The following is a 15,557-nucleotide window of genomic DNA, read 5'->3' as shown; positions in this document are numbered from 1 at the left end:
GGCTGACTCCTGGCTGACTCCTGGTTGACTCCTGACTGACTCCTGGCTGACTCCTGACTGATGTTCTGAAAGAGCTGCAAAATCTGGATCCCTACAAATCAGCTGGGCTAGACAATCTGGACCATCTCTTTCTAAAATTATCTGCCGAAATTGTTGCAACCCCTATTACTAGCCTGTTCAACCTCTCTTTCATATCGTCTGAGACCCCCAAAGATTGGAAAGCTGCCACCTTCTTCAAAGGGGCAAAAGTCGCACTGCTTTGCTTTATTCTTGGCCAGGTCGCAGTTGTAAAATGAGAACTTGTTCTCAACTAGCCTACCTGGTTAAACAAAGGTGAAGTAAATAAAATATAAAATAAAAAGGGGCAGGATTAGAAGGGCAAATGTCTTTGATGGATTTCAGTATGGGGCAGTATTCACCTTTAGCCACACGGTAACCTAACCTTATGATGATGTCATATAGCCCGCTTGTCTTTCATTGGCTACTTACGGTACAGTACTGCATATGCCTCAATATTATTTTGTGATTGGCAGAAATAAGAAAAAGGGGATGAAGGGTATCACTTAGTGAACAGAAAATGCAGAAACATTGAAGGTTGAGCTCGTTGTTCTGTTATTATCTGGAAGCCGTAATAGCCAGAGTACAGTGTGTTGTCAACCAATCAATGTTGCTCTTAGTGTGTATTCTGTGAAAACACTGGAAACTATTTGTTCGAAAGATGTTAAAACCGAGTACACGTACAGTATAAAATATGATTAGATGTAGATATTGGCTACTCATATTGCGTGTCTCATTATTCTGTTACTATTATGATTTACTGTAGTATTCAGAGCATAATGTGTAGAAGTCTCAATGTGTCCTGACTGTATAAATAATGGGAAGTATTTGTTTGAAAACGTTAAAGAGACGTCCTCAACAGTACACGGCTAACTACCAGGAAGTTTGAAAAGACAGGCTGAGTGGGCGGGGAGCTTATATTCATGAGCTCGCCTTGAAAACGCCGAGGTCGAGTAACTTGGTTGCAGTAAAATCATCTCAAGCTAATTTGGTGAAACACAAAATGAACTCAAACAACATTGAAATTGCATAAATTATATATGTATACTTCTCCTGTTTGGTATGTGTCTTGTGATACAGCAGCACTGACGGATGTGTTGACATGACAACTGCGTCAGAGTTTTGAACGACCCTTCTCCACCTTTTGTTCCATGCTGGCTGAAGACCTAGCTAGCCAGTAACTAGCTAACACCAGACACAGATGAAGACCTAGCTAGCCAGTAACTAGCTAACACCAGACTCAGATGAAGACCTAGCTTGCCAGTAACTAGCTAATACCAGACAAATGAAGACCTAGCTAGCCAGTAACTAGCTAACACCAGACACAGATGAAGACCTAGCTAGCCAGTAACTAGCTAACACCAGACAGATGAAGACCTAGCTAGCCAGTAACTAGCTAGCCAGTAACTAGCTAACACCAGACTCAGATGAAGACCTAGCTAGCCAGTAACTAGCTAACACCAGACAGATGAAGACCTAGCTAGCCAGTAACTAGCTAGCCAGTAACTAGCTAACACCAGACTCAGATGAAGACCTAGCTAGCCAGTAACTAGCTAACACCAGACTCAGATGAAGACCTAGCTTGCCAGTAACTAGCTAATACCAGACAAATGAAGACCTAGCTAGCCAGTAACTAGCTAATACCAGACAGATGAAGACCTAGCTAACCAGTAACTAGCTAGCCAGTAACTAGCTAGTCAGTAACTAGCTAGCCAGTAACTAGCTAGCCAGTAACTAGCTAACACCAGACACAGATGAAAGGGGAAATCATATAAGTATCTTTGTCATAAATGAATAGGGTAAACTTTTAATTATATTTGCTGACACCCTACAGTTAAATGTTGGCACCAGTAGAGTAGCTATCTAGCTATATAAACCATGACCCTCTGCAAAACACGCCATCTCCGATGTTGGCAACAAGGAGATACTTATTTAAAGAGTGTAGCTAAGTAAAGTAAAATAACATTTGATTTGATTTAAGTAGTCTATGGCGTACAGTGTGTACTGTGCCTACTGCCCACAGTACAGGAAAACAATGTCTACTTTTGATTATGGTTTCATCTGCTATCTACTATGTTAAAACTTCATGAACAGTCAAATTCATGTTTTTCATGAAATTGGATTGTATTTAAAAAAATTTAAAACAGATCAAAATATGACCAAAGTATGAAAAATGACTATTGCTTCTACATTGATAAAGTGTGATCATAAAGTTACTGGTCCCCTCCCCCATGTCAAACACTTGGATGTATTATTCATGGGATAGGGTGACATCACCTTAACTCTCATTTTAATACACCAATGGTAACATGATTTTCTCTTACCTAATTTAAATAATGGTGCCATCTGGAACCTAAAAGGGTTCTTCAGGCTGTCCCCATAAGAGAACCCTGAAGAAACCAATTTGGTTCCAGGTAGAACCGTTTTGGGTTCCAGGTAAGAACCCTTTTGGGTTCCAGGTAAGAACCCTTTTGGATTCCATGTAAAACCTTTTCCACAGAGGGTTCTACATGGAACCCAAAAGGGTTCAACCTGGAAACAAAACGTTTTTTTTTTTTAAACTGGAACCAAAAAGGTTATCCTATGGGGTTAGCCGAATAACCCTAAAAATATAGCTGTGTTTATTGTGAGCGTGGGCGAACACACCACACACACACACACACACACACGCACTCTGAATCAATGCGATGCCAAAAAAAAAGTGGCTGATCATTTTCAGCATGGATCACTACGTGTTGATTTTTGAATGAGGGTCAGATAGTCCCGCAGTGTGCGTATGTTTGTCCAATCAATGCCAAGTTAAAGTGATACAGTAGCCTGTGTCCAGAGCAGTGCTGGCGTACCAGGAGACTGGACCAAGTGAGCTCTAATAGGTGATGATTACAATATGGAATAAACAGAATGACATATACGTACGCTATATATTTACATTGTCGTGGCAATTGTGCGTAAGTAACGAAAACATACATGATTACAAATGAGGTTTTGAAGTTTTTCCAGTAGGTGCTCTGCGTTGCTCTCTCGCAGCCTTGATGAGGAGTGATGTTGTCCCGCACGCGCGTCTCATTGGCGTTTATTAATCTGATGCGCGCCGTGTGTGTGTGTGTGTGTGTGTGTGTGTGTGTGTGGCCTCTATCTACGTCCAACTAGGAGAAGCCTTTTCAGCGTTTTCATCCATTGGATCCATCTGTCTGTTTGTTTTACATAGCTAGATTAGATTACAAGAGGATGCTTTAGTGCTGTCATATGTATGACCCCTGACCCCCCCAGTAACCCCACACCAGAACCCCCTTAGTAACCCCACACCAGAACCCCCTAGTAACCCCACACCAGAACCCCCTAGTAACCCCACACCAGAACCCCCCCAGTAACCCCACACCAGAACCCCCTTAGTAACCCCACACCAGAACCCCCTTAGTAACCCCACACCAGAACCCCCTAGTAACCCCACACCAGAACCCCCTAGTAACCCCACACCAGAACCCCCCAGTAACCCCACACCAGAACCCCCCAGTAACCCCACACCAGAACCCCCCAGTAACCCCACACCAGAACCCCCTAGTAACCCCACACCAGAACCCCCTAGTAACCCCACACCAGAACCCCCTAGTAACCCCACACCAGAACCCCCTAGTAACCCCACACCAGAACCCCCTTAGTAACCCCACACCAGAACCCCTAGTAACCCCACACCAGAACCCTCAGTAACCCCACACCAGAACCCCCTAGTAACCCCACACCAGAACCCCTAGTAACCCCACACCAGAACCCTCTAGTAACCCCACACCAGAACCCCCTAGTAACCCCACACCAGAACCCCCTAGTAACCCCACACCAGAACCCCCCTAGTAACCCCACACCAGAACCCCCTAGTAACCCCACACCAGAACCCTCAGTAACCCCACACCAGAACCCCCAGTAACCCCACACCAGAACCCCCAGTAACCCCACACCAGAACCCCTAGTAACCCCACACCAGAACCCTCTAGTAACCCCACACCAGAACCCTCTAGTAACCCCACACCAGAACCCCCAGTAACCCCACACCAGAACCCCTAGTAACCCCACACCAGAACCCCCCAGTAACCCCACACCAGAACCCCTAGTAACCCCACACCAGAACCCCCTAGTAACCCCACACCAGAACCCCCTAGTAACCCCACACCAGAACCCCCTAGTAACCCCACACCAGAACCCCCAGTAACCCCACACCAGAACCCCCCTAGTAACCCCACACCAGAACCCCTAGTAACCTAGTAACCCCACACCAGAACCCCCTAGTAACCCCACACCAGAACCCCCTAGTAACCCCACACCAGAACCCCCAGTAACCCCACACCAGAACCCCCCTAGTAACCCCACACCAGAACCCCTAGTAACCTAGTAACCCCACACCAGAACCCCCTAGTAACCCCACACCAGAACCCCTAGTAACCTAGTAACCCCACACCAGAACCCTCTAGTAACCCCACACCAGAACCCTCTAGTAACCCCACACCAGAACCCCCCCTAGTAACCCCACACCAGAACCCCCTAGTAACCCCACACCAGAACCCCCTAGTAACCCCACACCAGAACCCCCTAGTAACCCCACACCAGAACCCCCCCAGTAACCCCACACCAGAACCCCTAGTAACCTAGTAACCCCACACCAGAACCCCCTAGTAACCCCACACCAGAGTCATATATAAATAGGTATAGATACAGTATATGGCATACACACAGCCTAGATAGTTTGTGTGTATGCATTGATATGTAGGCTTCATGTGCCTTTTTATAAAAATCTATGTAGTTCTGTCCTTGAGCTATTCCTGTCTATTGATGTTCTGTATTATGTCATGTTTCATGTTTTTGTGTGGAACCCCGGGAAGAGTATCTGCTGCTTTAGGAACAGCTAATGGGGATCCCTAATAAAATACCACAACCGTTCCATTCTGTGTTCTTAGAATCTTTTGACCAGTGAACAGAACATCATTAGTGCTTCTAAGAGTTCTTTTGAGGAAAATGATGAAATGAATGAAACATTTGGCCTGTATCCTCTCATCCTTTCTTGCTACGGGGGACAGGTTTAAGCGACGGACAATCACTGTGCTCTGCTGCTCAGGCACGTAAACGTCATGTTGAATCAGTGTCTGAAGCAGTGAGGCAGTGGAGCCACGCAGAGCCACACAGAGCCATAGGCGGCAATTACAGCACTGGTAGTAGAACAATGTCCGAATATACAGTGACGGAGGCCTATTCTCAACTCTTAAAGCAGTGGTTCCCAACCAGGGGTACAAGGACCCCTGGGGGGACTCGGCCTATCCACAGGGGGTACTTGAGAAGATTCATGAGACCACAGTTACTGGTAAAATGTACAAGAGGGGGTACATCAGGGGTACTCCGGGCAGAGCAATATTCAGTTAGTGGAACCGTAACGGAAAAAGGTTGGGAACCATTGGTGTACAGTACCCTAACACGTGGGTCATCTACCCTAACACATGGGTCATCTACCCTAACACGTGGGTCATCTACCCTAACACGTGGGTCATCTACCCTAACACGTGGGTCATCTACCCTAACACATGGGTCATCTACCCTAACACATGGGTCATCTACCCCAACACATGGGTCATCTACCCTAACACATGGGTCATCTACCCTAACACGTGGGTCATCTACCCTAACACGTGGGTCATCTACCCTAACACGTGGGTCATCTACCCTAACACGTGGGTCATCTACCCTAACACGTGGGTCATCTACCCTAACACGTGGGTCGTCTACCCTAACACGTGGGTCATCTACCCTAACACGTGGGTCATCTACCCTAACACGTGGGTCATCTACCCTAACACGTGGGTCGTCTACCCTAACACGTGGGTCGTCTACCCTAACACGTGGGTCGTCTACCCTAACACGTGGGTCATCTACCCTAACACGTGGGTCATCTACCATAACACGTGGGTCATCTACCCTAACACGTGGGTCATCTACCCCAACACGTGGGTCATCTACCCTAACACGTGGGTCATCTACCCTAACACGTGGGTAATCTACCCTAACACATGGGTCATCTACCCTAACACGTGGGTAATCTACCCTAACACATGGGTCATCTACCCCATGGGTCATCTACCCTAACACGTGGGTCATCTACCCTAACACGTGGGTCATCTACCCTAACACGTGGGTTATCTACCCTAACACGTGGGTCATCTACCCTAACACATGGGTCATCTACCCCATGGGTCATCTACCCTAACACGTGGGTCATCTACCCTAACACATGGGTCATCTACCCTAACACATGGGTCATCTACCCTAACACATGGGTCATCTACCCTAACACATGGGTCATCTACCCTAACACATGGGTCATCTACCCTAACACGTGGGTCATCTACCCTAACACATGGGTCATCTACCCTAACACGTTGGTCATCTACCCTATGGATCATCTACTGAGGGGACACCATGCAGTAATGTTGCCTTGTTCAACCCCTATCTTAGTGTACAGTGTTACCTGTTTTAAAAAGTCCAAGTGTAATGTTTTATAACTTGTTACAAGCATTTCGCTACACTCGCAATAACATCTGCTAACCATGTGTATGTGACTAATAAACTTTTATTGGTCACATAAAATGCAAACATTTCTAAAAACTTGTTTTCGCCTCCCGAGTGGCGCAGCGGTCTAAGGCACTGCACCGCAGTGCTTTAGGCGTCACTACAGACCCGGAATGTGTCGCAGCTGGCCGCGACCGGGAGATCAACGAGGCGGTGCACAATTGGCCCAGCGCCGTCCGGCTTAGGGGAGGGTTTGGCCGGCCGGGATGTTCTTGTCCCATCGTGCTTTAGCGACTCCTGTGGCGGGCCGGGCTCATGCACGCTGACACGGGCGCCAGTTGTACGGTGTTTCCTCCGACACGTTGGTGCGGCTGGCTTTCGGGTTAAGAGAGAAGTGTGTCACGAAACAATGCAGCTTGGCAGGTCTGTGTTTCGGAGGACTCATGGCTCTCTACCTTCGCCTTTCCCGAGTCCGTACGGGAGTTGCAGCGATGGGACAAGACTGTAACTACCAATTGGCTATCAAGAAATTGGGGAGAAGTAAATTATTATTAAAAAAAATTTTTTGCAAATACCTGTTTTTGTTTTGTCATTATGGGGTATTCTGTGTAGATTGATGAGGGGAAAAAAGTAATTGAATCAATTTTAGAATAAGGCTGGAATGTAACAAAATGTGGAAAAAGGGAAGGGGTCTGAATACTTTCAGAATGTGCTGTATGTTGTGAGTGGATGACCGTGGGAAGGTAGCCTAACAAAGGAGACCTTTGAAGTGATTTGTTTGACAATCAGATGAAAACATAATGACTGTTTGTCACGTTCACTGTCCTCAAACTCCCTGTCATAGATCAGCCAAGGCGCAGCGTGCCGGTAATTCCACATATTTCATTGAAGAAAAACCGAACAAAACAATAAACAGGTAAAACAGAAAGAAACGTGACGCTCTGGGGCTGCTCAAAGGCAGCTGCACAAAAACAAGATCCCACAACTCAAGGAGGGAAAAAAGAGCTGCCTAAGTATGGTTCCCAATCAGAGACAACGATGGACAGCTGCCTCTGATTGGAAACCACACTCGGCCAAAACAAAGAAATAGAAAAACTAGATTGCCCACCCCACATCACACCCTGACCTAACCAAACTAGAGGAAAATAAACGTCTCTAAGGTTAGGGCGTGACACTGTTTGTGTTTATGCCACAATAAAAGGTCTTACATTGTAAAAGTGAAATGACAAATCTTTATGACAAGACCCACAGAGATCCTATTGAATTAAATGGGATTGTGTATGTAATTCTATGATTAGGCACATCAAATATTTTGGTACATATTGGAGGTCCCGTACCAGGAAGAAATGAATTTTACCCCTGGTTTTTATACGTTATATTTGAGTTACAGGAGAGATAGATGGGACACACACAAAACGGACATTAGCAGATAGATAGAAGCACAAACCTAGGTTACCACATTTACATATTGTGTTTCTCCTTTCTGCTACTCAATATTTAGTCTACTGCTTGTCTCTCCTTTCTGCCACTCAATATGTAGTCTACTGCTTGTCTCTCCTTTCTGCCACTCAATATGTAGTCTACTGCTTGTCTCGCCTTTCTGCCACTCAATATGTAGTCTACTGCTTGTCTCTCCTTTCTGCCACTCAATATGTAGTCTACTGCTTGTCTCGCCTTTCTGCCACTCAATATGTAGTCTACTGCTTGTCTCGCCTTTCTGCCACTCAATATGTAGTCTACTGCTTGTCTCTCCTTTCTGCCACTCAATATGTAGTCTACTGCTTGTCTCGCCTTTCTGCCACTCAATATGTAGTCTACTGCTTGTCTCGCCTTTCTGCTACTCAATATGTAGTCTACTGCTTGTCTCTCCTTTCTGCTACTCAATATGTAGTCTACTGCTTGTCTCTCCTTTCTGCCACTCAATATGTAGTCTACTGCTTGTCTCTCCTTTCTGCCACTCAATATGTAGTCTACTGCTTGTCTCTCCTTTCTGCCACTCAATATGTAGTCTACTGCTTGTCTCTCCTTTCTGCCACTCAATATGTAGTCTACTGCTTGTCTCGCCTTTCTGCCACTCAATATGTAGTCTACTGCTTGTCTCTCCTTTCTGCCACTCAATATGTAGTCTACTGCTTGTCTCTCCTTTCTGCCACTCAATATGTAGTCTACTGCTTGTCTCTCCTTTCTGCCACTCAATATGTAGTCTACTGCTTGTCTCGCCTTTCTGCCACTCAATATGTAGTCTACTGCTTGTCTCTCCTTTCTGCCACTCAATATGTAGTCTACTGCTTGTCTCGCCTTTCTGCCACTCAATATGTAGTCTACTGCTTGTCTCGCCTTTCTGCTACTCAATATGTAGTCTACTGCTTGTCTCTCCTTTCTGCCACTCAATATGTAGTCTACTGCTTGTCTCTCCTTTCTGCCACTCAATATGTAGTCTACTGCTTGTCTCTCCTTTCTGCCACTCAATATGTAGTCTACTGCTTGTCTCTCCTTTCTGCCACTCAATATGTAGTCTACTGCTTGTCTCTCCTTTCTGCCACTCAATATGTAGTCTACTGCTTGTCTCGCCTTTCTGCCACTCAATATGTAGTCTACTGCTTGTCTCTCCTTTCTGCCACTCAATATGTAGTCTACTGCTTGTCTCTCCTTTCTGCCACTCAATATGTAGTCTACTGCTTGTCTCGCCTTTCTGCCACTCAATATGTAGTCTACTGCTTGTCTCGCCTTTCTGCCACTCAATATGTAGTCTACTGCTTGTCTCGCCTTTCTGCCACTCAATATGTAGTCTACTGCTTGTCTCGCCTTTCTGCCACTCAATATGTAGTCTACTGCTTGTCTCTCCTTTCTGCCACTCAATATGTAGTCTACTGCTTGTCTCTCCTTTCTGCCACTCAATATTTAGTCTACTGCTTGTCTCTCCTTTCTGCCACTCAATATTTAGTCTACTGCTTGTCTCGCCTTTCTGCCACTCAATATGTAGTCTACTGCTTGTCTCGCCTTTCTGCCACTCAATATGTAGTCTACTGCTTGTCTCTCCTTTCTGCCACTCAATATTTAGTCTACTGCTTGTCTCGCCTTTCTGCCACTCAATATGTAGTCTACTGCTTGTCTCGCCTTTCTGCCACTCAATATGTAGTCTACTGCTTGTCTCGCCTTTCTGCCACTCAATATGTAGTCTACTGCTTGTCTCGCCTTTCTGCCACTCAATATGTAGTCTACTGCTTGTCTCGCCTTTCTGCCACTCAATATGTAGTCTACTGCTTGTCTCGCCTTTCTGCCACTCAATATGTAGTCTACTGCTTGTCTCGCCTTTCTGCCACTCAATATGTAGTCTACTGCTTGTCTCTCCTTTCTGCTACTCAATATGTAGTCTACTGCTTGTCTCTCCTTTCTGCCACTCAATATGTAGTCTACTGCTTGTCTCTCCAATATGTCAACATGTTTAACTGTCTATGCAGAAATAGAAGATGAAAGCATTTATGTTTGTGTAACTAATAAATTAATCCTCAAGATTTGAATCCGGTGTGTAAGAAACGTCACAGAAACGTACTTAAACATGTACATTGACATGCCACTACTAATGTATATCATTTAAATATTTAAATGATATGCCACTACTAATGCATATCATTTAAATGATATGCCACTGCTACTGTATATCATTTAAATATTTAAATGATATGCCACTGCTACTGTGTATCATTTAAATATTTAAATGATATGCCACTGCTACTGTATATCATTTAAATATTTAAATGATATGCCACTACTACTGTATATAATTTAAATGCCTTTTCTTATGTTCAGTCAATAGACGTAGAATGACAGAATATTGACTTGAATGGGGATTTGTGTTCTAGTAACTCAATTTCTATGCTCCAGACAGCCCTATGTGATTTCTTCATCCATAGGACAGTGTGACTGGCTCCATAGAAATATAATTACCTAGAGCTGGTTAAAAGCCCTACAGACCACAGCAATGTATGGCAGTGCAGTTGATCGATTGACTTGAATGGGAATTGTCTGTTCTAGTAATTTAATTTATATGCTTCTACAGTACCAGTACTACATCAGCATGACTACCACAGCATTCTGCAGTGATACGCCACCCCATCTGGTTCGCGCTTAGAACAATGACCCACAATACACCTCCAGGCTGTGTAAGGGCTATTTGATCAATAAGGAGAGTGATGGATTGCTGCATCAGATGACCTGGCCTCCACAAATCACCCGATCTCAACCCAATTGAGATGGTTTGGGATGAGCCGGACCGCAGAGTGAAGGAAAAGCAGCCAACAAGTGCTCAGCATATGTGGGAGCTTCTCTCTCTTCATGTATTCCCAGACAGACTCGATGATGTTGAGATCAAGGCTCTGTAGGGGGCCATACCATCACTTCCAGGACTCCTTGGTCTTCTTTACGCTGAAGATCGTTCTTAATGACTTTCGCTGTATGTTTGGGGTCGTTGTCATGCTGCAGAATACATTTGGTGCCAATCAGATGCCTCCCTGATGGTATTGCATGATGGATAAGTATCTGCCTGTACTTCTCAGCATTGAGTAGACCATTAATTCTGACCAAATCCCCAACTCCATTTGCAGAAAATGCAGCCCCAAACTTGCAAGGAACCTCCATCATGCTTCACTGTTGCCTGCAGACACTCATTCGTGTACCGCTCTCCAGCCCTTCGGCGAACAAACTGCCTACTGCTACAGCCAAATACTTACAATTTTAACTCATCAGTCCAGAGCACCTGCTGCCATTTTTCTGCACCCCCAGTTCCTGTGTTTTCATGCATAGTTGAGTCCCTTGGCCTTGCAAAAGAGCTTGGACAGCAAATTTTGAAAACCCCTGTCTGCCTTGACATTTCTGCCTGGGAGAGAACCTTGCTGATGTAGTATAACTATCGTGTGTCTTGTTGCTGTGCTCAGTCTTGACTTTTGACAGTAAACTGTCTTCAGCAACCTCACCTTGTTAGCTGAGTTTGGCTGTTCCTCATCCAGTTTTATTCCTCCTACACAGCTGTTTCTGGTTTCAGTTAGTGATCGCGTTTCAACCTACATATTGAATTGATGATTATTAGCATCTGTTTGGTATAGTTGTTTAATCATACACCTTGACTATATGCCTACAAAATCCCTGACTTTGTGCAAGTTTCCCTTTCAAGAATTGATGCTGTTTTGAAGGCGAAGGGTTGGTCACACCAAAATGTTTTTCTGTTCACACACTTTGCATTTTAGTTAATTGATAAAATATAATATATTAACATATCTATGTTTGAAAAACATTATTACTTTACAGAATTTTTTCACACCATGCCTAAAACTTTAGCACAGTACTGTAAAATATTATTATATCATATAAAATAGCAACAACAACAAAAATAAGAAGAATCCTTGAATGACGAGGTGTGACCAAACTTTTGACTGATACTGTACATCTGCTAGCCACAGTGTGACTCCCCCCCCAGATTCTGCACATACAAATAGAATGACTAGAGAGGACAAAACCCCGCTGACCACACCCAATGTCTTGTCAGTTGAGTATCTTCTATAGGCTCTATTTCTATGGCTGACATATAGGAATAGTAATGACTAAGGATATGAAAAGACCAATGCCAATATGTTGAGTTATGCCCCGTCTACAGATTGCATTCCCTTTGGCCCGTGGGCTGCTCATTCAAAAGCAGTTGACAGTACTATTAAACAGTGATTACATTACATGATGAAGACATTAATGGCATTACATACTCTGAGTGTACACACACACACACACACACACACACACACACACACACACACACACAGACACACACACACACAGACGATGTCATGACCACCGCTACATACTGAGTGCTTCTCCTAATGCTGTGGAATCCTAATGGAGGTCCCTGTTGACTCATGATTTATTCAACTCAATACAGTTATCCCGTGTCCCTAATGGCACCCTATTCCCTACACAGTGCACCTTATTAAACCCCTATGGGCCCTAGTGCACTATGTAGGCAATAGGGTGCAATTTGAGATGCATGATAAGGTTCACTTTGTCAAGGGCACTTACTGCATTACATTAGCACCTGGACAGGATGTAATGGAACCATTTCACCTAGATAGATCTTCTCTGTCTTCTACAGTATCTATTATCTAGCAGAGAATATGTCTTGCTGTTCCTGGTGGACAGACAGACGGACGGACGGACGGACGGACAGACAGACACAGACGGACGGAGAGACAGACAGACACAGACGGACGGAGAGACAGACAGACAGACGGACGGAGAGACAGACAGACAGACGGACGGACGGACGGACGGAGAGACAGACAGACGGACAGACGGACGGAGAGACACAGACGGACAGACGGACAGAGAGACCGACGACAGACAGACAGACAGACAGACAGACAGACAGACAGACAGACAGACAGACAGACAGACACAGAGGGACGGACGGACAGACGGAGAGACAGACAGACGGACAGAGAGACCGAGAGACCGACGGACAGAGAGACCGAGAGACCGACAGACCGACAGACAGACAGACAGACAGACAGACGGACAGGCTCTCTGTCCACGGCTCTTCACATCCACCCATTAGATCGTGCTGTCTTGTCTACTCCTACAATCGTGCTGTCTTGTCTACTCCTACAATCGTGCTGTCTTGTCTACGCCTACAATCGTGCTGTCTTGTCTACTCCTACAATCGTGCTGTCTTGTCTACTCCTACAATCGTGCTGTCTTGTCTACTCCTACAATCGTGCTCCTACAATCGTGCTGTCTTGTCTACTCCTACAATCGTGCTGTCTTGTCTACTCCTACAATCGTGCTGTCTTGCCAACACCTTCAATTGTCAGATCTTAATTTTTACCCCAACGGTTTCCTGTTTGCTTATGGCCGCGTACAGCTCATTGAGTGCGGTGTTAGTTACAGCATCGGTTTGCGGTGGTAAATAGACAGCTACGAAACTCTCTTGGTAAATCGTGTGGTCTACAGCTTGTCATGAGATACTCATTCGAGCAAAACCTTGAGACTTCCTTACTATTAGATTTCGTGCATCAGGTCGAATCCAGGTGAAAGCTATGATCCTTTATTGATGTCACTTTTTAAATCCACTTCAATTACTTCCTTCAGAAAGTATTCTCACCTAATTGTGTTGTGTATTAAATATTTTATACATGTAGATTTTTTGGGGGGGGTCACTGGCCTACACACAATACCCCATAATGTCAAAGTGTAATTATGGTTTTAAAAGAAAAAAAAAAAACGTTTTTATTACAAATGAAAAGTTGAAATGTCTTGAGTCAATAAGTATTCAACCCCTTTGATAAGGTAAACCGAAATAAGTTCAGGAGTAAAAATGTGCTTAACAAGTCACATAATAAGTTGCATGGACTCACTCTGTGTAATAATAGTGTTTAACATGATTTATGAATGACTACCTCATCTCTGTACCCCACACATACAATTATCTGTAAGGTCCCTCAGTCGAGCAGTGAATTTCAAACACAGATTCAACCACAAAGACAAATACCTCGCAAATAAGGGCACCTATTGGTAGATGTGTGAAAATTAAAAAAAAGTAGACACAGAATATCCCTTTCAGCATGGTGAAGTTATTAATTACACTTTGGATGGTGTATCAATACACCCAGTCACTACAAAGATACAGGCGTCCTTCCTAACTCAGTTGCCGGAGAGGAAGGAAACCGCTCAGGGATTTCACCATGAGGCCAATGGTGACTTTAAAAAAGTTATGGAGTTTAATGGCTGTGATAGGAGAAAACTGAAGATGGATCAACAACATTGTACTTAGTCCACAATTTTAAACTAAATGACAGAGTGAAAAAAAAAGCTTGTACAGAATAAAATATTTCAAAACATGAATCAGGTTTACAAAAAGGCGGTAAAGTAATACTGCAAAAAAAATTAAAATGTCAAGAAGTCACTGAGCGCCACTCTTCATATTTTCAAACATAGTGGGGTTACATCATGTTAGGGGGTATGCTTGTAATCGTTAAGGACTGTGTGTGGAGTGCTATCCTGCAGACTTAGTCAGGTGTCAAACTGCAGTCATCTGCATTCATCCACCCATAGGCTCTACCTGGGCGTTACCAGTCACAATGTGCATATAGCACAGATAGAAACTAAATGGCGCATCACAATCACTCTCACGTACCTAGAAAACCACTGGCCACCAACTTCCCTCGACGCTGATCTCTGTGCCAATAGAAATACTTCTAAAAGTCCCCATTAGCCTTTAAGTCAACTCTAGAAATCGTCTGGGGAAACAGTCAGTAGATCTTTCATTAAACAACAGAAGAGACCCCTGAGGGTTGATTTCTCTTTACAGAATAACTGCAGACGCTTCAGTTGATATAGTGCCTTTCTTTGGACATAATCTCTTTTTTAAATTCAGTTTTTATCAGGGTGGGGGGAGGTTTTGTTGTTACTCTTTTACATTATTATCACTATATAATCACTACATTTCAGAACGACTTTTGTTAGTTTTCTCATCAAATAACAAGCAGTGTAGCTAGTAGTAGAAAATAAATGGAAAATCCCAGCTAGCTGTTTCTTACGCTGTGAGCACAATGGAAAATCCTGCCGCCACTGGAGTGGAAAGAGACCCTGAGAATAAATAACTAGGTAATGCTAATGGTAGAGGGAGAGAACAGCTCAGAACGGCCATTAACCAACCTCACCTGATATTATCAACCCAAAGCATGCAGACACCTGGGTTCAAATGGAGGTTCAAAACATCGTTCAAATAGTTTGATTTGTTGTTTGAGTGCCTGACGGGGCAGGGTTTGGAATTTGGGGATTTTCTGTTGGTTCCATTGTGGCAGGCGAACTCAATGAAGCGTAGGATGAAGGATTTGAAATAATTTCCAATAGTATTTGAATGAGCCGAGCTGGGCATGGGACTGGGGGACAGGGGGTGGGGGACAGGTGGA

The sequence above is a fragment of the Salmo salar genome, chromosome ssa22, assembly GCF_905237065.1.
Source record: "Salmo salar chromosome ssa22, Ssal_v3.1, whole genome shotgun sequence".
Taxonomy (NCBI): Eukaryota; Metazoa; Chordata; class Actinopteri; order Salmoniformes; family Salmonidae; genus Salmo; species Salmo salar.
Note: the sequence above shows the minus strand (reverse complement) of the source record.